General features: G+C 34.4%; 1 protein-coding gene across 5 annotated transcripts in view; it reads left to right on the top strand.

Moving 5' to 3' along the window:
• LOC145670265 (uncharacterized) overlaps positions 1–22,441 on the top strand; it is a 325,665-nt gene that overhangs the window by 61,055 nt on the left and 242,169 nt on the right. For 4 of the 5 annotated variants that reach the window (XR_014128248.1, XM_081738687.1, XM_081738689.1 and 1 more), the window contains exon 2: positions 14,079–14,100. The exons of the other annotated variant lie outside the window; for it this stretch is intronic. The gene's annotated coding sequence lies outside the window, so the exon portion shown is untranslated. The remainder of the gene's footprint in view (positions 1–14,078; positions 14,101–22,441) is intronic. 5 annotated transcript variants of the gene reach the window in all.

Here is a 22,441-nt window from a genome sequence, read left to right as displayed (position 1 = left end):
ACCATTTTTCCTTGTTTCACAATTTCAGTATTTTTTGTCCCTGATTAAAAAGAGCGTGGTTATTATGTTTTCTGTGCAACAAAATAACCCATTTACAAGTTGTGCTTATTAACAGCAATTTATAATAATTATTATTAAAATTAAAATGATTATATATTATAATAATTATAATTAAAATGATTATATATTTTATTGATAAATACCTATATATGTATGCTATTGGTGGTCCGCAAATTTCATCATTCTGTAAATAAATCAATTTATCATGCAACCCTGGTTTCTCGATTGTGTCCAGTGGTGGAACCAGGGAACACCGTTGAGGCGACCGCTTTTCAAAGTCTCTTTTTCTTCTAAGTTCCAGTGGTAGAGTTCTAAGTTCCACTCCTTCTGGTACATAAAGGTCCTTGGATCGATCCCAGCTCACTCCAAGTGAGCTTTGTGGTGGACAAACACCGTGTGCGTGTGTTTTCTTGGAATTCTCCCATTTCCTCCCAGTATCTTCATTCCACCATTTCATTAATTCTTATCTTCACCGTTTTCTATCGGGTGTTTCAAAAGAACGCCGATACCGTTTGGGAGGAGATTCCTGACATCAAGATAAGACGAAAAGTATAGACAAACCTGGGTGCACCAATGCTTCCTTAGCCAAAAACTTGAGAAAATGAACTTTAAAGGTCCATAGCTCCAGTTATCTGCAGTTTGGCTACTGACATATAATTTGAGGTACTCATGAACCACCTTTATAAAAATTGTTGCAGAAATACCGCAGGATTCTCAGACATGGATATTTGTATAGGGCACATATTAGTTCATATATAAAGTCTTATATACCATATATCGCTGTTTTATTGCGTTTTGTTGTCAAATTCCGTATTTCGAGCTAACGTTCATCGTCCAGAATGTGAACCGCCCCTACAAATGATCCTTCTGGAGCCACTAGTGATTGTGTCGTATAATTCAGAAAACAAACACATGTTGAATTACATTCAAAAAAGAAAGTAATTTAATGTTTTTATTGTTTCAGATACGACAAGTTGTGAATTAAGGCTAACATATTTGTTTTTTTGTCTATCTTGATATAAGAAGATGAAAAGAGAAGTATTGACACACATACCTAATACATTTTAATAAAAAGTAAAGAAACAAGAATTCTCATTAGGAGAGACGGTTCGATTCCTGATGGAAGTTAGTGTGGTTTGGGTCTCACGTTAAGCGTTAGGTTCACGTCTCATATACCTTCGGTATTGAACGAGACGCTAAACTTCAAATCAACCAATCGAGAATTCTCATTACCTGACCCTGTATAATAAACCCATAATTCACCGGTCTTGTATACATGGGTATAAAAATTCCTAATTCTCAACCTATTTCCTTATTCTAGCTCTTTATTTCCAGTTTGCCTTAATTGGCCATCCTACTCTTGCCGAATTGGTCTAGTGTTCCCCAAAAATATGTTACATAATTTAAGTGCGCTAAAACCTGTCCTTAGGCACAACACTCCGAGATAGATATGGAAATGTATTAGACCGTTGTGATTGACGAATTAAGTGGACAGTCTTCCTACTTTTATTCTCTTATGTGCTCAACATTTACCAACTTTCCTTTGCTTGTATTAAAACACCTTTGTTATTTCTCTTTTCTATGCATGATACTCGCAGCATTCTTTTTTGCTGTAGCACAGTTTGGAACTTATCCAATTCTCTTTGTTTTTTGAAATGGCCATATTGCTGATTCAGTCAAAGCTACACGACATATGGAATTCTTAATAAATCCGTTCTTTATGCTACCAATACGTTCTTTTATGTCAGTAGTCCTTCTATATTGTAGAGTTTCTTTTTTTGCCTATACTACAGCATGAGGATAATAATAAAAGTTATATAATATTTCATTGCAGCTACATATTTAAATAAGTAAATATTATATGATTACATTATTTTATTACATGACTACCACACGTTCCTGTTCTTCACACGGAGATTAGATATGTAGAAAGTATTTGAACCCTCTTAACTCCCTTTAGGATATATATTTCAATGAAAGCGTAATCATAAACATCCTCAATGTCACCCTTTTCCACACCCAACCTTCACCTCTTCTCATCCGCATGTTAATCTTCGGACGGAGTGAATAATATGCAACCTGAAATACCTTAGAGTAGTGTGGGTTGTCTAACTTAAATGCTTATTAGATACTTGATACTTTTTGAATCTCCAGAATGTGTAACACCCCCCCCCCCCTTCCTTGTTGAATCGAAAATCCTAGAAACGGTTTCGTACGCGATTAAATCTGGTGAAGAACTATCTGGGAACAAAATTTGATGGTTATAAGTAACTCTTCATGCGCAAATTTAATGACATACATACATTCACTTTTATATATATGTATAGTTGTAAGCACTCGTCGTTGTCGGGTCTGAATTCTGAACCTAGTTAAAAAGACTAAGCATCCATCGTTGCTGGGTCTTAATTCAGACCATGGATAAAAAGAGAGAAAAAGCAATGTCTGTATTTCACTCCCCGAACATTTATCCTCTGTGCTGTTGTGAATGTTCACATAATCAATATGTAATATTGGTTGCATAAGCCAAGGCGTTCTTCGAAACCGCGAGAAACGTGCGAGAACGTGCTCGATAACAACCCAATCCAAAAAAGCTCGTATGGTCATTGTTATTATTGTTGTTGTTGTTGTTGTTGTTTATCCCGAGCCTTCAACTCGCTGTACACTAGATTAAAAACGTGGTCAATTCAAAACTCTAATGGTTTAGAGTTAATAAATTTATTTGTTTTTCGAGTTTGTACATCAACCACTCCAAATAACATACTATGCAATTATTCGAACTTCGTTATACAGGCAGCGAAGGTAGTGACATCTATTAGCGTGACTGTTTATTATTAGGATTAGCGTGACACAAAGACTGGGACGTTTGAAATTTATTAAATAGATTTTATTATTGGTGTTATGAGGAAAACATAAAACTTTATTAAGCAGATTTTATTACTAGTATTATGAGGAAAACATTCAACTTTACACAGATAGGTGCCAGATCTCATTTATGAAAATTAGTTCTTCTTTCATCATAGTTGGTATAAAGTTGTGAGACTGAATTTGGATTGAAACGACATCGGAAGTATCGCTGTTCGTTTCATCGATCCCGCAAACTATGGATTCGACACTAATATCGGTCATTTTCGATCATTTATATATATATATCTTCCCCTCTTCCTCCTCTAAGTTGCACCATCAAAATAAAATTATAAAAACCATTCCAGGCCCAAACCTCATCTATGTTGAAAATTTGATCGAGATCTGTCGATTGGTTCAAGAATTATTAAGTCACAAACGGAGTGACTTTCATTTTTATATACATAGATATACTTTTAGTCTGTGGCAATTTGAGAATGCGTTTTCGAAGCGTTACCCCCTAGAGCTAACGCGACCAAGGTGGCTATTTGGTAACTTTACTTTCGCAGAGTTATAAATCATACTGTGAGCCAGTTAGGGTTTCCAAGTCGTTTTTGCCAAGTCCAGCTCTATAATAGCAGAGTTCCAGTACTCTGCACAAATCATCTTCAAAGCACCTGTTTCTTTCTAAAATCCCCTTGCCTGGCAACATCTCTTTCCTTTTCGTCCTTGCTTTAGACATCTTTTAAACAGCAGGTGGTGTATTGTTCCGAAACACACCAAATACGCTCGAGCTGACGTTTTCTCCGTGTTTTTATTGCTTTCGCGTTTGTGATTATCCATCCACATTTAAATACATGGTCAGCGTATTCCAAGCGTACGCATAAGCAATAGAAACGCTTTGCAAACGTTACAAATAGCCGGGGACTTAAGTGCTACTTACCTAACTACTGGGGAATGGTTGACTATTTCCGCATTTACCCAGCGCCATAACTTCGAACTTTTCTTGGAGGGGCAAACATTAATATTTGGGCTACCCTAGTAAAACGTGATGCTATACTTCCTATTAAAATGTGAAATGTGAAATCTTTTTTTTATTATTATTATTTATTTAAAACGAACATTTGTATTAGTTCAAGAATCCCCAGTTTTCCGTACCACAGAAGTAGGACCCAGATTACATTTATGATTCATCTTTAGAGAAATATTTGTATTTAAGTCAGATGATGGATCAGCTGCAGCATTATAATAATTTTAAGTTCTTTAGGAAGTGGTGTAGTGGGTTCATTTTATGCTTCAGAAGTCAAATTGAAGAGATATATTTGAAACAACTTAAATTCTTAAGAAATATTATTTCTGCGGTCCCTACTGAAATAGGCATTTTACTGAAATAGGACAGATCACATTTTTGGTTCATTTTAGATATTATTGTTACTTTGTGTTGTTTTTGGGACGCGGTAAATCTATTTCACACTTCATTTATATATTCATGTTCGTAAAATGAAGTGAAGTCTATCACATTTACGTCCCACTGTTATGCCGGCTAGGCTAATTGAGACGGTGATGATGAAAAATGAATGCAATAGTGGAATGAATAAAGTGGGAGGAAACGGGAGAACCCACGAGAAAGTCCACGAACAGGGTGTTTGTCCACCACAAAGCCCACTTGGCGCGAGCTGGGATCGAACCAGGACCCCACGCACCAGAAGTGAACGCTCTACCACTGAGCCACCGTGCCCCCATGGTCATGTTCGTATTGTATTATTGTTTTTCTATATTGAATAAGAATGGGTTATCCTGAAGTGGTCCCCCTCGAACGACAGGGATCTTAAATGGTAGAGCAATTAAATCTTTTGCCATCCTGCCCCAGCAAATTACGATTCTGCACTTTCCTATTACTGCTTCCTGTATCAATATGCTCGTGTCATACGGAAATATTTAAGCACGTGCGGGGAAAAAAATGAAAATCGTTACTAAAGCTGTAAATTACTTTGAAGTAGATGTACTTACGTCTTCTTCTTCTTATGTCTGAGTTATTTCTCTGAACTGAAACTACACAATATGTATTAAGTGAAGGAATACGGTATATGTATTCAATTATATTCTGTAGAAGCTACTGTTAAATGTTATTTTCATTGTTCTTCTTGTCTTTTGCATCGCTGGATTCCTTTCTTTGAAAGTCAAATTTAAAATCCCTAGACCTACGTACGTTGCTGCCTTGCCACAAGCTACAAATTAACTGTTACTTGTTAAATAGATTGACACGTCAATGTGCGGTGTACATGGTCTGTTGTCTACCCACCGTAAAGAAGCTTTCCATGCAGGGAGAAATAAATAAACAATGCTCTCTGCTCATGCATACTCCTTATTTGCTGCTAACTGGTTAAGCTTTTGTTGTTGGTTGCACAGAATTACAAATAAGGTGGTGTATATGCTTAGCTACCACAGTGTATCGACATACCACTGAGTAATTTGTTAATTTAGTCTCACTTCTAATGTGGATTAAATTGAATTCTTCATTATTTATTGACGGCGAAATTCATTCTGTTATCAATCATTCTTTGATTCGTTCTAATGTATTTCCTTTTCTTTTTCTTATTCTCCTTCATAAGTCTAATAATCTTATAACTGAAACGGTTTCAATACAGAAATAAAGTTGCCTGTATTTGTATGCTAACGGATGACACATATTATAATATTCACTTACATAGCTACATACAGATGCATATATATATCAGGGGCGGATCCAGGACCGACTTTTGGGGGGGACGGTAGGTTGTCATAATGCTACTTTTAAGGGATCCAAACTCTGGGATGGATTTTATTAATATATATAAAATAAGAAAGTTTCCTCTTCTGCGGGGGGGGGGGAGATCGCCCGATCGCCCCCCTGAATCCGCCCCTGATACATTTATTGTCGTTATTGTTAATCAGGGTTTCAATACGATATAAATCAGTATATTTATTAATAATAACCGTATTATGTTTCTAAACTACAATTTCATGATTCTGATATAATCTCAGCATCTTACTCTCTCATAGTGCAACCTTGATTAAAAGTATCGTTATTACCCGCTTCGCTCCATTAAAATAATAAAGATTATTAATATATTCCGTTAGTCAATCACTTTTTATTATTACTAAAGCGCTCTCTGATATCAATCATTTCCATCATTTTCATGTATCTCCTCCTCCGCCAAATTGTGGTGCTGAATTTGGATTTAAATGGCATTGGAAGTGTCACTATTTATCTCTGCGACCCCGAAAACTATGGATTCGACACTAATAGCGGTTATTTTTTCGATCTTTTTTAAATATATCTCCCCCTTTTCTAAGTTGCACCGTTAAAGTGAAATGATAACCGGCCCGAATCTTATCTATGTTGAAGATTTGATCGAGATCCGTCGGCGGTTCAAGAGTTATTAAGTCAAATAGTCACTTTTATTTTTATTAATATAGATAAATTTATATAATTTTTTAGTTGGTTACTGATTTAAAGATTCGCCCCTCTTATATTTCAGTGATGCAATTTGCATAATGATCTCTCTTGTTATGGGCATACTTGCTTCAGTGATAGTGTATTAACATCCCACGAGGCTAAGGAAAACAATGATGGTTATAATGAATGAAATGTTGGAATAAGTAAAGTGTGATGGAACAGAAAAACACCAGAAAACTCACGCACACGGCGTTTCTTCACCACAAAGCCCAATTAGAAAAAAACTTGGATTGAACCAAGGACCTCACGCACCAAGGATGAGCGTACTAGCACTGAGCCAAAAACCAAGAAAGTACTCTTCCAAATATTGATAAGATAATCGAGAATCTGTTTACAGAATTAGAAAACACATGTTTCTTTCCTTGCGTGTATCATTTTGTTTTCGCGACTTGTCTGCTTATTCATTTGCACTACAGAAGTATAATGCAAAATATCCTCACTTGTTTCTGGTGCATTCCTTTATTACCCTCTGTTGCCACATATCAGATTTCTCTATTGTACATTTTCAGCACATGTAGCTCCAATTGTGTGAAACACTGTACCACTATACTTCACTGTTATGTTTAGTGATAATATTATTTTAAATCTGTGCACACTTGTATATAGTACTATTTCAAACAAAAGATTTTATGTTGAGTTGGCAACACTGCTTTACCTATGGCAACAGTGATGTGGTTTTCTATAGGACACTTTGTTCTCATTATATTGTGCAACTTGTGCTTTGATTGCTTTAATGGTTTTCAAGATATTTACTTTAAACGTACATAATTATATGGTGTAATTTGTTGGATATTCTAACTTTGAAGGACCGTATCTCCTATCCTTCTGATCATAGCGCATTAAATTTTGCGCATTTTCATTTCTCATGATGCTCTATCAGATGTGCTGTGCAGCAAGCAGATTTTAGTGACAACTTGTGGAACCCTACCGTGTGAGAAAATGATGGAATTTTTCGTATCACTCGTACTGTTGCCGAGATATAGGCCAAAAAAAAGTTCCGATTTCGGGAGATTTAAGGATCCATATTTCGAGAACCGTATATCACAGAAAGATGATATTTAGCGAATTTTTCAATCTTGAGCCCTCCATTTGAGCACTATAATGATAATGATTAATTCCATATTCTTTAAACAGACGTTTTACTTGTTGATTATAATATTCACCACCTAATCTGTTTGTATGCTAAACAGGGCAATTTATTTTTTTTTAATTGTTATTGCTTCTACAATTTCAGGACCTTTGTTTTTTACGGAACATAATATGTATATCGTGGAAAATATTAATACAACATAATATATATTTGTAATTATTATTAAACTTTCCTGTAAAAGTTAATAAGAAAGATTTGTTCTTTTTAAGTTCGTTCTGGCAAAACTCTTGAAGAATTCTCAACTTTCTTTTACGTAAAAAATCAGGCCTTCTCTGTACAATATGTAGCTTATGTCTACGTTCAACATTACTCCACCCTTGAGTGTAAAGTAAATCGATTTCTAGTGTGAATAAGAGTTTCCTGAACGAGTATTAAATTGCTTTTGTTTATTTTTCGCAGAACAAATATTAAAGACACGTGTCGAACTCACTAGAAACACTCCAATTATATTCAAGAGGTTTCAAATTGAACTGGTGCATGATCTATCCTTGAGAGACATAATGAACAAAATTAATGTTTATCAGCCTCCACAAACTAATTAACAAGGATGATATGTAATGAAATAACACAGTTTACAGGAAATACGTGTGTTTATCACATAATTCATTTGACTGTTACTCCGTGGTTTCCCATGAGTAAAGTTCTAATCAAAGCGTAGTAATTAGCACGTATCTCGAACTGAGAGAGAGAATCATTAATCTCATACTGAGCACTAATGATTCTCATCTGTGTGATGTGCAATATAATAAACATACAACGTTTTAACATAATCATGTTTACAAGTATAAATCTTTAATAACCATTCCTTAATCAAATAGATACAAATTAATCAGAAAGGTACTAGAGCATAAAATCAGTAATTACAAAGCAAATATCTTGTTTTGATTTATGAGAACTATGACACATTTTTATATGCTAGTATGCATGTTGTTAAATATTAGCATTACAAAATATTCTTTCAACAACAAGGATGTTATCTGAATGAAATACAATATTTTAATCAATATTTTATTTAAGTTTAAATTTACAATAAGGAAAATTAAGTTCTGCGTTTTCCTTTATGACACTGTAAATATTATTGCTTTTTTAATTATTTCCAAACTCGCAACGAGCCACAGAGGTTTGGGAGGACCATGAATATGTTAGGGGGGGGAGTGATTAAACATTCTCCTACAAATAGCTAAATTGTGCTTTTTGTATTACTAATAGCATTTTGTGTTAAGGTCTGGAGGAGCCACGAAAAGTTTAGGGGGGCCAAGCCCCCCTATCCCCCTTTGATTCCGGGCCTGATTACTTCGATGGTATTTCATATTAGGACATTTTTCAGTTGTACTGTTAGTCCGGTCGGTTTGTGCAGAAGCGTTTCTTTTATCATGATTTATGTTTAATACGTTCATACGCTTACGTTCGAAAAGTATGCCTACCTATCTCGGTTTAAAAGACTATATTTAGCATTTCAATTTTCAGAGAGAGCAGGAGTAGTATATGTGGCTAGTATGGATGAAGGCCATCAATTTAACACGGACCATAAACACTTTCCATTATATTAAAATTGCAGTGGTGTAAGTCACTTTTTCGTACAGAAAGACCAACTCTAAATAAGCAAAACAGTTAACAAAACGCTTAATCCAGAGCTTCACTTAACTGCCAATAAATGGTATTAGGAGCTCTAGTGATAACGGAAACAGTTATTTTGTTCCCGAGTTTATTATAGTACATTTCGCGTTATGTTCTGGAGGAAAAATGGAGAAAGGTTTTACACCACTGTAACTTTAACCCGTCCACATATATCGGGTCTGTAAAGATTTGGGGGGAGGAAATAGAACAATAGTTCAATGTAAGTGATAGATACCCTAATGCGGCTATTCCGATAGAAAGTTTGTGGGTATATTAAAGTCTTGATTTATTTTATTAATAATTGAAACTTCAGAATGTAATCAAATATTAATATAATAAATCAAAACTTTAATATTCCCATGAAGCTTTCATCAGCACAATTGCATTTTGTATGATTTATTTTTTTCGACGCTTTTTAAATAGTAGTGTGTTGCAAGGAGTTTTTGACATCCAACAAAAATTAGAATGTGTACCTTGTATTAATGTCGCGGTTCACTTACCATTATTTCGAAGACGTACGTATGCATTCCATCAATATCATTTATTTTATAGTTTAGCGTTCCTTTGTATCACCAAAGTTACATTAGAGGGCCAATCCTTTAATACGGAGTCCGAAACACCTGAGTTTCCATTGCAGATTAAACCCCAGTTCTTCGCATTAAAAACATTAGTGCAAAGCAGTTACGCGCGATTGAAGAAGGTTGTAACATTTAAAATACCTAATGAATCCACATTCTAGTGCATGTTACTTTATTTCTCTCTTTTATTTTTATTTTCGTTTTCACTTTACTAGAACAGTTTACTTCTTGATTATTTTCTCTATGTAGATTTTCTAAAGTACAAAATATATCATTCAGGAAAAATTTACACTTGAATATATTTATACTAAATATAGTATTTCTGTCCCATTAAACTAAGAGACAACGTTACAGATACGGAATGTTTCAGTCATCAAGAAACAGATATTAGTCACTTGTGATTTCTTGTATGATAAAATATGAGTTCAAAGTGTTACCTTCTGTCTAAGATGTGATGGTTCTCATTTATTTTGTTATATTGAAATTTAGCGTCCCTTTGAGGATCCAGGTTATATGAGACGTAAACTTACAGCTCGATGTGGGATCTGAACCACATAAGCTCCCACCGATAATCGAATCCCGTATATGCCATGCTGAAGGTGTGTACATTAACCACATAGTCGGACGGAGCTGATGGTTCTCACCCTTCCAGAAAGAGAGAAGGGTTCAATTTCTAGTGGAAGCAAAATTAGTCCGGATGGAAGTTAAACTGTTGAGCAATGTTTCATATGGCAGAAAAGCGACGTTAAATTCTTTGTCCTTTTTTAAGGAAGATAAGTGAATAAAAGCGAGTAGAATATTGGCATATTCTTTTAAAGGTAGTTGAAAATGTTTTTTTTTTTTTTTTTTTTTTTTTACCTGTGTTTCTGTAAATTACGCATGCATAACACATGCATTGTTCCATTTAAACGTTAATATAATTATGTTACATTTTGGAAAGAAGCCCAGCGTTTAATTTGTGGAGGGAGCGTAAATTGTTTTTGGTGTTTACTCGATTTTGTAGTTGTGGCATTACGTAACGCAGCCTTTAACGCTCTCGCTAACGTGTGAGCGGTTTCGGGTTCGATTCCCGGTGGGGACTCTTGGAAGAAAAAGTGTAAAAGCTTTCTTAAACCAAATATCATGAGTGAGCTTTCCTTGGGTTTTCCTCATTTACACCAGGCAAATGCTAGGATAGTACCTAACATGGTCCCAGGCCGCTTCCTTCCTTCCCCAGTTTCCCGAACAGTGTGATTGCCAAGGGACATCATCCCTTAGAAAAATATACCAAGCGTGCTACCATGGTAATAAATGCCGAAAGCCCGGAAATTTCTAAATTCCTAAAATTCCTTCATGTTGTACTCCAATTGAGGGTCTGTCAGGCCTAAAGAGTAGCAAATTGCATAGTGTCTACGAGATAATCAAAAATAAGGAGAATTGGACTCAATGTGTTGACGAGATACCGACAGCGATTTTAGTTCATTTAAACGAAGTTATTGTCTTTTTCTTTTAATTTTTATATTGTGTCATGAATAATCAAATACAGTGATGGGAAAATAAGAAAGATGTACTGTCTTTATCTATAAGGATAATCACTTTCCCTTTAGTTTCAAAGAATATAAAAAGAATGCAAGCAAGTCTGGAACTCCAAACGACAGGGAGAGCATAATTACATTACAGTTGTTTTCCTCAAGAGTAATAACTGTTGTCATCTTCTGTGCTGAAAATCGATCGCTTCATAACCAGATTAAGATTTAAGAAGTAGAACAGAGATTGAAAGACTAAATCCTATTATAACAGAACATCAAAGAACAACAAAAAATCTTTTATAGCGTTCTCTCCCTTCTTCTTCTTTTACTAGTAACTACCATTCAGTCCAAAATATCTCGTTTGTGTTTACACTCGATTAAAATAATTTCAGTTTTGTCTCCTCACTCCTTTAGTCTTTTGGCTGTTGGAAGTTGAAATAGTTATCTCTGACTTAAGAAACGAAGAAATTTTAAAAAAAATTAAAGAAATAATAACCATAGAAGAAATTTTTAAATGATTTTATAAAGTGCACTTAAAACGAGAAATATGTATGGGGAGTAAAATGAAAGAGTGGGACTAAAATTAAAAGCATTCGGCTCAAGCGAACAACTTCCCTAAACCGTATTAGATCCTCACCTTTTGAGGTAAATTTTAGACTTTCAGTCAAGCAGGTATTGCTTCATTGTTATTTACCGCAGGATCTAGGTTCATATCTATTCTCTTCAGAATAAAGGAGCTTTTCAAAGGGTACTACTCGCGTGCCCATATCGTACACCAGAAACGTTAAATTAGGGAATATCAAGGAAATTTTCCGATAAAATCCCTCTTTTTAATGCTTTGACCCCCTCGGGTCCAAACCCGGGTTGACGTACAGATCTTTAAAAATGTGATAAATAGTTAGAGGTGTACATAATGCGTATGCAAAGTTTCAATATGATATCTTGAAAGCTAAGGGCGGGAAATTTTTTTAAAAATTATCTCAAGAAAAAATGTGATGTCACGCCCTCCGCCCCCATTTGGCGCCACCAAATTGGCCATCTGGTTCCAAAACGCATCTGGGTGTTCTTCGGTCCATGTCTGACTTGACCAATAAAATAAGACTTACCGGCTTAAATGCCTGTTATAGAACCTAAATAAGGGGTTAAAGACAAGATTGCATTTTGGTACGAAAACGTACCATGGATCCTATAAGGGCTAATATACATAAAAACTTATTCCTAAATCTAAGTAAGGGCATCCATTTCTTTTAGTCTTAATGCTATTTTTTCATTTTACCCCAGAAAGAAAATTGAGTGCATTTTACAGAAGCTATATTTTTAGAAGTTTTTTTTCGGTTATTAATTTTATTTTTTAAGTATTTTTTTCAATAATTTAATAATCTCTTGAAGGCGACCTTTTTCCTCTTATTACGAAAGCAAATTGCTCAAACTTATTAATATAAAGTGAACATGACGCCTAATCGTCTGCAACCAACCTAACTTCTGTGAGTATTTAGATCATATAAGTAACAGGCGCTTGGTAAAAACGGTATTTCCAATTAGCAAATTATATTAATTTTGCAATAGAACGATATGCTACAACGACAAGTATGAGAAAATACTATGTTGCCATTACGTTTAGGTATCTGTACAAAATTTCAGACCTCTAGTTAGTATGGAAGTGCGTGAAATTTAAGTTCTAACCTAAGATTTGACTCTGACGAACAAAAAAGTAATCTAATAAAACCTTTTAAATAATAGTTATAATATTAAAGTCTGAACTTTTAACATAAAGTACGAACAAAAATAAACGACCAAACACTCCATTAAAACTAATGATATTTTTGGTAGTTTAATTTTGTTCCGTACTTTATATTTCGTAAATACTTTTAAAAAAATGTTCGACAAAACGACATATGTAACTTTCTACCTGTAGAGTAAAGAAACAATAAAGGCAGTTCAATTCCTACAAATGTATACAATTACTCCCTCTCTCGTCTAGCATCTCTATTTGATTCACGTGTGAACACTCGGTAGAAACAGTGTAAACGTTTTTTCAAGCCAGATTCCTGAGTGAGGTTTCCCTGGGTTTTCCTCCTTCATACCAGTCAAATGCTGGGATAGTACCCAACAGATGGTCCCAAGTCTCTTCCTTCCTTCCCTATTCCTTACTTTCTTCTCCAATAGTGCGATTGCCGAGGGAGATTAACTTCTTTTGAAATGATGTCATAATCAATTTATTTTCCTTTAATTTAATATTAAAACTTCTTATTTTTCGTTCCTTTGCTCCACGACAAACGACTCAAAATTTGACTAATATTATTAATTATGTTTAATTTACGTATCATCTTTTATTTGATTTGAATATAACACCAGTCTAATTGTGTGTAAATTACCATGAACTTGAAAAACAAATGTTACTTTTATGAGGTTTGTAAGTAAGTATAACATAAAGTTTTCAGAATGATACGAATATGCAGTACTTTTTATATGAAATGAAATGAAATTTTTAAGTTTTATCTTCCACGCTTATGCTGGCTAGGCTAAAGGAGACGGTGATGATGAGAAACGAATGAAATGGTGAAATGAACAAAAGTGGGAGGAAATGGGAGAACCCCGAGAAAACCCAAGCACGCGATGTCCACCACGAAGTTTACTTGACGCGAGCTCAGATCGAACCCCAAGAACCCCATGCACCAGAGGTGAACGCTCTACCACTGAGCCACCACAGCCCCTTTCTATTTGAAGTAACATCTATGTAATTATAATAAAATTCTTGTATTTTACAGATAGTGCACCATTTTGGCATTATTTTTCCTAATTTTCTTCTTTTTTCTTTTTTGTAGGAAATACTCAACTGCCATTTATGTGAGTATTAATTTTTGATTATGTTATCCAAACATTTAGAGGTGACGTAAATATTTAATCAGTTAAGTTTTTTTCATGTATTGAATGAAATATTTGTGTTTGTAAAGTATATTTTTATCTACTTATGTATCTGGCCCTAATATCCAACGTGATTTCTTAAGAGGTTTTGAAGAGTCCTTTAGCGATCCAAAAATAATTTCAGTCATTAGAAAACTTTCTAAATATATTAGCAGAGGCAGAAATGCCTTTTTTTTCAGATGATTTAGAAAAGTAGTTACTTTTCTTTCCTTCAGATATCAACATATTACTTAAGCCTTTAAGGTTAGTAGGCGAGCTGTTTGGATATTGATATACATATATGCATATAATGATAGTTTGTTTTCTTAACTGAGTTTTATTGAAACACTCATTACAACACAACTCAATAGTGTTTAATTTGAAGTCAAGTTTTAACTGAACGACAGTAGCATCATTACTACTCATTAGCACACAACATTGCTTATTCATGAAAGATTGCTGTGACTTCTGAAAAATAGCATTTAACATTCTAATAAGTTACTGACCATAACAGGAATGAATAGCTAATCTGTTCCATGTTATTTTTGTAAATGTATTAAGTAATAATGGTACTGTTTCTGTCAGCGTTTCACTTCACCCAAATGTTTATCAATTAATGGATAAGGTGTTACACGATGATATTGACACGATTACTCAAGAGTTATTTGAGACACTTGTAGACAACAAGCATTCATGAAACCTAGAGTGTCTTCTTTTATGATCCTTACAGTCTAGACACTTCTTGAGTATGATTCATCATTTAACTTACGTATACCTGCATTTTTTTCCTCACTTGTCTTTCTGTGACATCTTACAGCATCAACCTGATCTGGCTACACTAGTATCTATGACGTCACTATTGCTGCTAGTGTTACGTGAACAACTCTCTTCTTTAACACTATAAAAATTTCTTTCATTATTTTTTTATTTCAAAACAAGAAGGTTAAAAGATGTTGTTAAACTAGTGTTCAGTCTGGAAGTAACAAATACGTAAGGATGCGATTTTTTTTTCTGGTGAGTCTTTTGATGGAAGGGTTTTAATAGTATAAAAGGCTGGCTGGCTTCTGTACGCAAGAACCTCGAGAGCATATTGTCACGTACACTAGGAAGGCGCCAGTCCGTACAAGGTGCATCTTCTTCCACCTTCACAGTATGACCAACTCCTATATAATTTTCTTTTTTAAAAAAGAAATCCTTCGTGTCTAATTACATAGAAAACAAAACTCCCTTTTTTGGTATATAAAAAGGAAAACAGAAACGTACTGTATGTACACTTGACCTCACTGGGAAAAATATTTGTACCGCTGCTCCAAGAAAATAAATAAACAAAACAATTATTTACGACTAACTTACTAACTAGTGTAACTGCATACCAAAGATTGTCTCTCGCCTTTTTTTCTAGGGTAATAACTCAATTCTTTATGATAGGTGTTATGCAATGCCAATTATGAAGTACGCAAAATCAGTACTTGAGACAATAACTTTTAAAAAAAATCAAAAAAACGGAATTTTTACAGTAATACGACAAAAGTGTACCGTATTTCACAATTAACATAAAGAAATAAATAATATGTCAACCTTCAATTATTTAAAACATTCAAATGATTACCTGAATCTTTTGTGTTTTACTGATGGAACAATTTATCCTTTTTAAGCTTTGAGTGTTTTTCTTTATAGAAAACAAGGATAATATAGCCTGTGGTATGTTTATGCACTGAACGTGTTATAGCTTTAGGCCAGTGGCGGATCTAGCCCGGAGCCAGGGGGTCAGCCTCCCAAGTTTGTTGAGTGACAATAATTTAAACTATTATTTATATATTTTTAAAAGATTATAGTAAACTCATGATATACCTATCATAGTCTGGGTTCTGGTTGTCCCCCCAGATTTTACCTTCTAGACCCGCCACTGCTTTGGGCAATATTTTTATTAATCAAAAATTAAAATTTAAGTGTTAATCATAATTTTGTGCTATATCATAAACTGTGCTGTATACTGTCATCTTTATAGTGTCATAATGAAACGTCTGACACCAGGTTATGGCGTATGCTGATGATAGGATAAATTTAATAGGAGATGATAGGAAAACAATAGAAAGAAATCCAGAGCTCTCATTAAACGGTTGCAGGGACATGGATTTAGAAGTAAATGTAAAGAAAACTAAATATATAGAAGTTCGTCAGTTTTGCAATACTGCAAATCATGGATGCGTTAAAATATCAAATAATACTTTCGATAAAGTGAATACTATCAAATATCTAGGATCAATATTAATACACCAAAACCATAATCACGAAGAAACTAAATGTTGACTAAAAGCAGGGATATCATGTTATTATTCAGTTCAAAGTCATTTGTTGTCGCGAATTCTGTCGAAGAATTTGAAGTTTAAAATATATAAAACGATAATCATGTCTGTTGTTCTGTATGGTTGCAAAACATGGTCGCTTGCTCTTCAGAAAGAACGTCGACAGAAAATATTTGAAAACAAGATCCTGACAAATGTTTCGACTCAAAAGGAACAGGAATGGAGAATGACGGAAACTTCATAACGAAGAACTAATTTACCCAAACGTTGTTAGGATCATCAAATCTAGTAAGCTCAGGTGGATAGGCCATGTGGTCAGAATGGAAGAAAGTAAGAACGCTTTTAAAGTTTTAACTGGAAATCTAAATAGGAAAACGACCATTAGGAAGATCTAGACGCAGATGTGAGGACAATATTAAGATGAATCTCACAGAAATAGGAATACAAAGTAGAAACTGAATCCAATTGGCTAAGGACAGAAGTCATGAAGAGTTTTGGTGAACTCGTAATTGAACCTCCGGGTTCCATAAAGGCCATAGAATTAGTTAGTTAATAAACGTCTGTTTAACTTGTATTTGAGGATTAGTTTAATCCTAATAGGTGCTGTAATTATTGTACGGTGTCAAGTATTATATTTATTTAAAAAATCGCTTTTTTCGATTTTCTCGGAAACTACGCATGAGGACTTAGGGTCATCGATTTCAATTTGTTCAGATTGATTGCTAAATCGTCTTACTTTTGGACACTTTTTCGTTAAACACTAGTAGCATTGTTGAATTTTATTTTGCTTTTAATATTAATTTTGGATTTTAATCATTTTAAGATTAGTTTAATCATAACAATTATATTTTTTGACAATACTTGTAAGTGTAATACCCAAGTGTAATAAATCTTGCAATAATTTTAATCTTAACCGCTTTTGTTTTACATAAATTCAATTAGTAGTATCACAAACAGCTGCTATTAAAAGTGAAGATAAATTGAATATCTTAAACCACCAAAAAAAAAAAAAAAAATTAAAAAAAGTAAAACATGGCACTTTCTCCGTCATTATATTGTAGTCATATTGCAGAAACAAGATAACACACGTTTCTCAATAAACCCAGAGAAAACAGCGTGCTTGTTCATTTTGTTGATTCTACCGTGTAACACTGATATAGCTGCTAGCGTATAACTGAATGATAATAAGGATTCTTATTGGATGCAGTAGCGATTATATATAACTCGAAAGTCATGTGTTACATATACCATTAAGGTTTTCTTTTTATTTACTAGTTAAAAAGTCTGTTATACACCCGGTAATATATATATATATACAGAGAGAGAGAGAGAGAGTATATATATATAAAACTAATTTAACATCTTTGAAATAAATATAGATCCTTTTGGCTTCTCTCTTAGACAATCCATCAACGAGAATTTGCACTGAGAAAATTCCGTTATCCGAACAGCAGTATATTGTACAAATATATGAATTCACATGTTTACTACGGAAATCTGTACGGATATGCATTATCCATATGCTACATACGTACTGCCTTTTTTCCGCTTAGATGTTACATCATGTCGCTGCAGGATGTATGACATCTAACAATCTTTCTTATATTACGTACGTATATGTTGGTTACATACTTCAACTACATGTTACATGCGCCCATCTGTATATGAGATTCTTTCCGCCTATATACAATTCTTTCTTTAGATGGAACACTTATACGGAAAGTATTATAAAACATGCGTTTTCAGTTATACATTTTCTGCAGGATGTACATATAGTCATACGTTAATATTATAAAACACACGTTTTCAGTTAAACGTTTGCTGCAGGATGTACATATAGTCATATGTTAATATTATAAAACACGCGTTTTCAGTTACATGTTTGCTGCAGGATATACATATAGTCATACGTTAATATTGTAAAACACACGTTTTCAGTTAAACGTTTGTTGCAGGATGTACATTTAGTCATACGTTAATATTATAAAACAAACGTTTTCAGTTAAACGTTTGCTGCAGGATGTACATATGGTCATACGTTAATATTATAAAACACACGTTTTCAGTTAAACGTTTGTTGCAGGATGTTACATATAATCGTACGTTAAGTCCAAAATCTACATGATTTACTCATGTAAGCTACGTTTTTGCATACGCCACATACGGTTTTTTTCTCTGGGTGACTTTAATGGAGTAGTGGAACCTTTTCCCCAAAGTTTGTCCCAAATGAAATTTCCAAAATTAGAGCATAGCTAAATGAGTTTGCTCCATCCGAGAAGATAGATTCAAACTTTTTACGAAATCATAAAACTTTCGTGATTTTTGCTTTTTCCGAAATGAAAACCTAGATAATACTCTCTCCCTAAGATCAGTAGCTAGCACTCGCGGCTTCGATGCACGTGATCCCGGGTTCGAACGCCAGTGGGAGAACATTGAACGCATTACTGTTGTTCGAATTCCACTTTAAATTCTAAAGCCATGCCTTATATAGATAGCCTCGGTGGTGAAAATAGACGCTAAACTTCAACAAACAAGAAACCAAACTAAATCATTTTCTCGGTGTAAAAGTTGAAGCAATAATTCAAAAGAATAAAATTGTGATTCAAGTAGCCAAAGGTATGCAAAAATAAAACTGGCGAACAAAATTAGGATGAAAGTTTATAACATGTTTATATATATATATATATATATATATATATATATATATATATATATATATATAAAGAAGTTGGCATTGTGAATGTGAGGATTTTTACCAAATGTTCAGAATACCTTAAAATACCTTACATATTTCACCGCAAAGCAGGTCTGAATGTACAGAGAGACGGAGGAGCCAATACATAAGGCTGTCAGCTAATTTGTAAGGAAACATAGATTTGTAAGTGAGTCGCGATGTAGTCCCTAAGTCCTGCCAACTGGGCGGCCCGGGGTTCGATTCCTAGTGTATATGTATTTCTCTGGTTCTATCAACGTTCCTATCCTACTCAGGAGTTGATCCAGCTATTATAGAAACGAAACTTGAGGAAACTTGAGGAAAAAGTGCCCTAAACGGTATATGAACAGTATCTCGCCTCAGAAGGCATGCTCTAGCCACTTTGCGTACAAAATCTTGCAGCCAGAACTCCGAGAGCCACAATCTCGCCTGGTCAAAACATCACGGGAGAAAATCTCGCCTGGCCAGAAGTTTGCCGTCCAAAATCCGGCGAGCCAAAATCTCGGTGCCAAAAATCTCGCGAACCAGAATCTCACTATAACAATATTCATGAGTTTCTATGTTAATAATATTATTATTATTATTAATAATAATAATAATAATAATAATAATAATAATAATAATAATAATAATAATGAAAAGAAGAAGAAGTAAAGAATAGCTTAGGTAAAGTGGGTTAGAAATTATTATACTAGGTATTATTGCCATCTTCATAAAATCTCTTAATATCTTGTTTATAATGCTTATTAAGTTGATGAATGCTTCTAGAAACTGGAGTCAGTGATTCGTTCGTTGTATAGGGCTGCTTTGTAGTTAAATGATTTGCATTACCTCCTCTAAAGATCTGTTCCCGATTCCCTCACAGACGAATTGTGTTCTCTGGATCCCACGTTAAAAAAAAAAAAAATGCAATCAAACACCATATGTCTCCGTATTAGAAAATGACTGCAGATAACAAAAAGTTCATTCTTAACATTATTACTGGTGAGAAAAGTTGGGATTGTTCCGTTTAGAAAACACAAAATATTTTGACTATGCTGATAGCCCAAAAAAATTTACTGAAGACAAAATATTTTCACGATAGTTTTTAAATAATATTTTGACACTTTTTTGATTACAAAAAGCTATAATTAAGTTTCATTGTAATATGGTATGCTTATTATGTAAAACTAGTTTATTATGATTCGAACTACACAATAAACACTATTTTGTTTCAAATTCCATTTTGTAGTACTGTTTTTGTATAAAATTACCAATTTATTAAAGAATAAGCATTTTTTGCTTTGTTTTAGATGTCTCATTTTTAACTGCCGAAATTATGATCCCTCTATCAAAGAAAAGGAATGTGAATATAAAATAGTTATACTGTACCAAGGATGTTATAAAATAGAGGATCTGCCTGTATGTATCATCGTATTAAATTAATGAAGCCAAATAACAACCGAACATCGGCAAGTCTGATAGGCTATTCTCGTTTTCGCCATGGTCTGATTCGCTACTTTCGTTGCCGCCATGATTGCTGACTCAAAACATTGCGATCTTATTGGGCGGAGTGGGCAGAGTAGGGGTGGCAAAACTGTGACGTATAGCTTCAAGATTTTGTTGTAAGGGCAGATGCTCTATTTTATAAGATCCTTATACTGTACATATTAATTTCAATATTCCTTTGACACTCGTAACCATAAATATGCTTACATGAAATTGTTTCTGAATGAATTCTTCAGTTTTCGTAACAGAGAAAGCAATGCGTAGATGAAAATGACTGTAAATAGCTTCATCGTTGTTGGAATTACAGCACGAAATGTTAGAAATGAAAATGACTGTGAATGATGTTGTCTTGTAAGAAGGCTTTCGTGCTGCGAAATGTCTTTAAGAGTCTCAAATGTTTTACCTGACTGCAAGATCTCTCACTTTTCTGTCAATTACAACAAATATTCCTTGGCAGCACCCATCGTTCTCATACACTTAGCGTGTTGCACGTTGTAATATTTGACCTTGCCTGGATTTACGACTTCTCCAGTACGTTCACCTTTTGGGAAGTCGTGCCTCACTACTATTATAAAATATAAAATTTCGTTTTTATACAGTTTTCATTATTAAACTTAAGCACTTTCTTCCTTTTAGTTATAATGTTTTAAGATTCACATTTGAGAACCGAATAGGACATGGCATTTTCAAAGTAGGAATTGAGTAATTTGAATTTAACGTCACTTTTTAGTACCGAGGCTGTATGAGACGGGATCTACCGCTTCAACTAAAATCAGAAACACTTTTCATTTGTATTCGATGCGAAGATTTCCATTGCGAATCGAACCCGGGCCACGCTCATAAAAAGCACACACCTTAGCTACTCCCACTAAGATGTGCACAAAGTGAAAATCAAGACACGTTTAATATACTTTATTTAAGCTATATATTATATAGCTGACATCTGTACAAACAAACAGAAAATGTGTCTGCGAGCATCACTATCTGTTCGTCGATGTCAAAGGCAGCAATATAAACAGATTACTGTGAATGAGGCGCATCGTACGCCTACGAAAAGGCAGCGTTCGAGAAACGAAATTGTTGCACATATAGGAGATTTCTCTAGTACAGTGCTATTCAACCTTTTTTTTTCTCGCGTACCCCTAGATACAGTTTGCCATCCAATTGTGTACTCCTGAAGCTGTTTAAAAGAAATGAAATGAACTTATTAAACTAATACACATGTTCTGTTGATTAAAATGGGGGATAAACAGAGACTCAACAAAATTAATATCAGTGTGCCACTCAAAAAACTATTTACAGGGAATAAAGTGCACATCCGAAAAAATAACATGGGAAATTTCAAAACATATGGGAAATATCCAGTTTTACTGAAGGGGATTTTCCTCTCACCCCCTCTGATAACTCGCACACTGAATGTTAAAAATTCAAAAACTAAAAGTAACTTAAGAACTTACTACATGTAATTTCTCCAACAATGATCATTCAATAAATCTTGGAAATACGTATGTTTACTTTAGGATTACGTACCCCCAGAATCATCTTCGCGTACCCCCGGTTGAATAGCACTGCTCTAGTACAGTGATGCGTTTGTGAAAGCGTTAAACAGAAGAGAACCGTACAATCGATAAGTGGATCGTGCAATGTAATCACACTACGGGACAACAGACATCTTGTCCGCACGGCAGTGAGGACCGTACAACATGGTTAGAGTGTTAACTCGATGCTGGAGTACGGTAATGTGGATGGACTTGACTGCGACGTTATCTTCCGAACG

This window comes from Thermobia domestica, chromosome 14 (genome assembly GCF_964235325.1).
Source record: "Thermobia domestica chromosome 14, izTheDome1.hap1.1, whole genome shotgun sequence".
Lineage (NCBI taxonomy): Eukaryota > Metazoa > Arthropoda > Insecta > Zygentoma > Lepismatidae > Thermobia > Thermobia domestica.
This window is presented reverse-complemented; position numbering and strand designations above follow the sequence as displayed.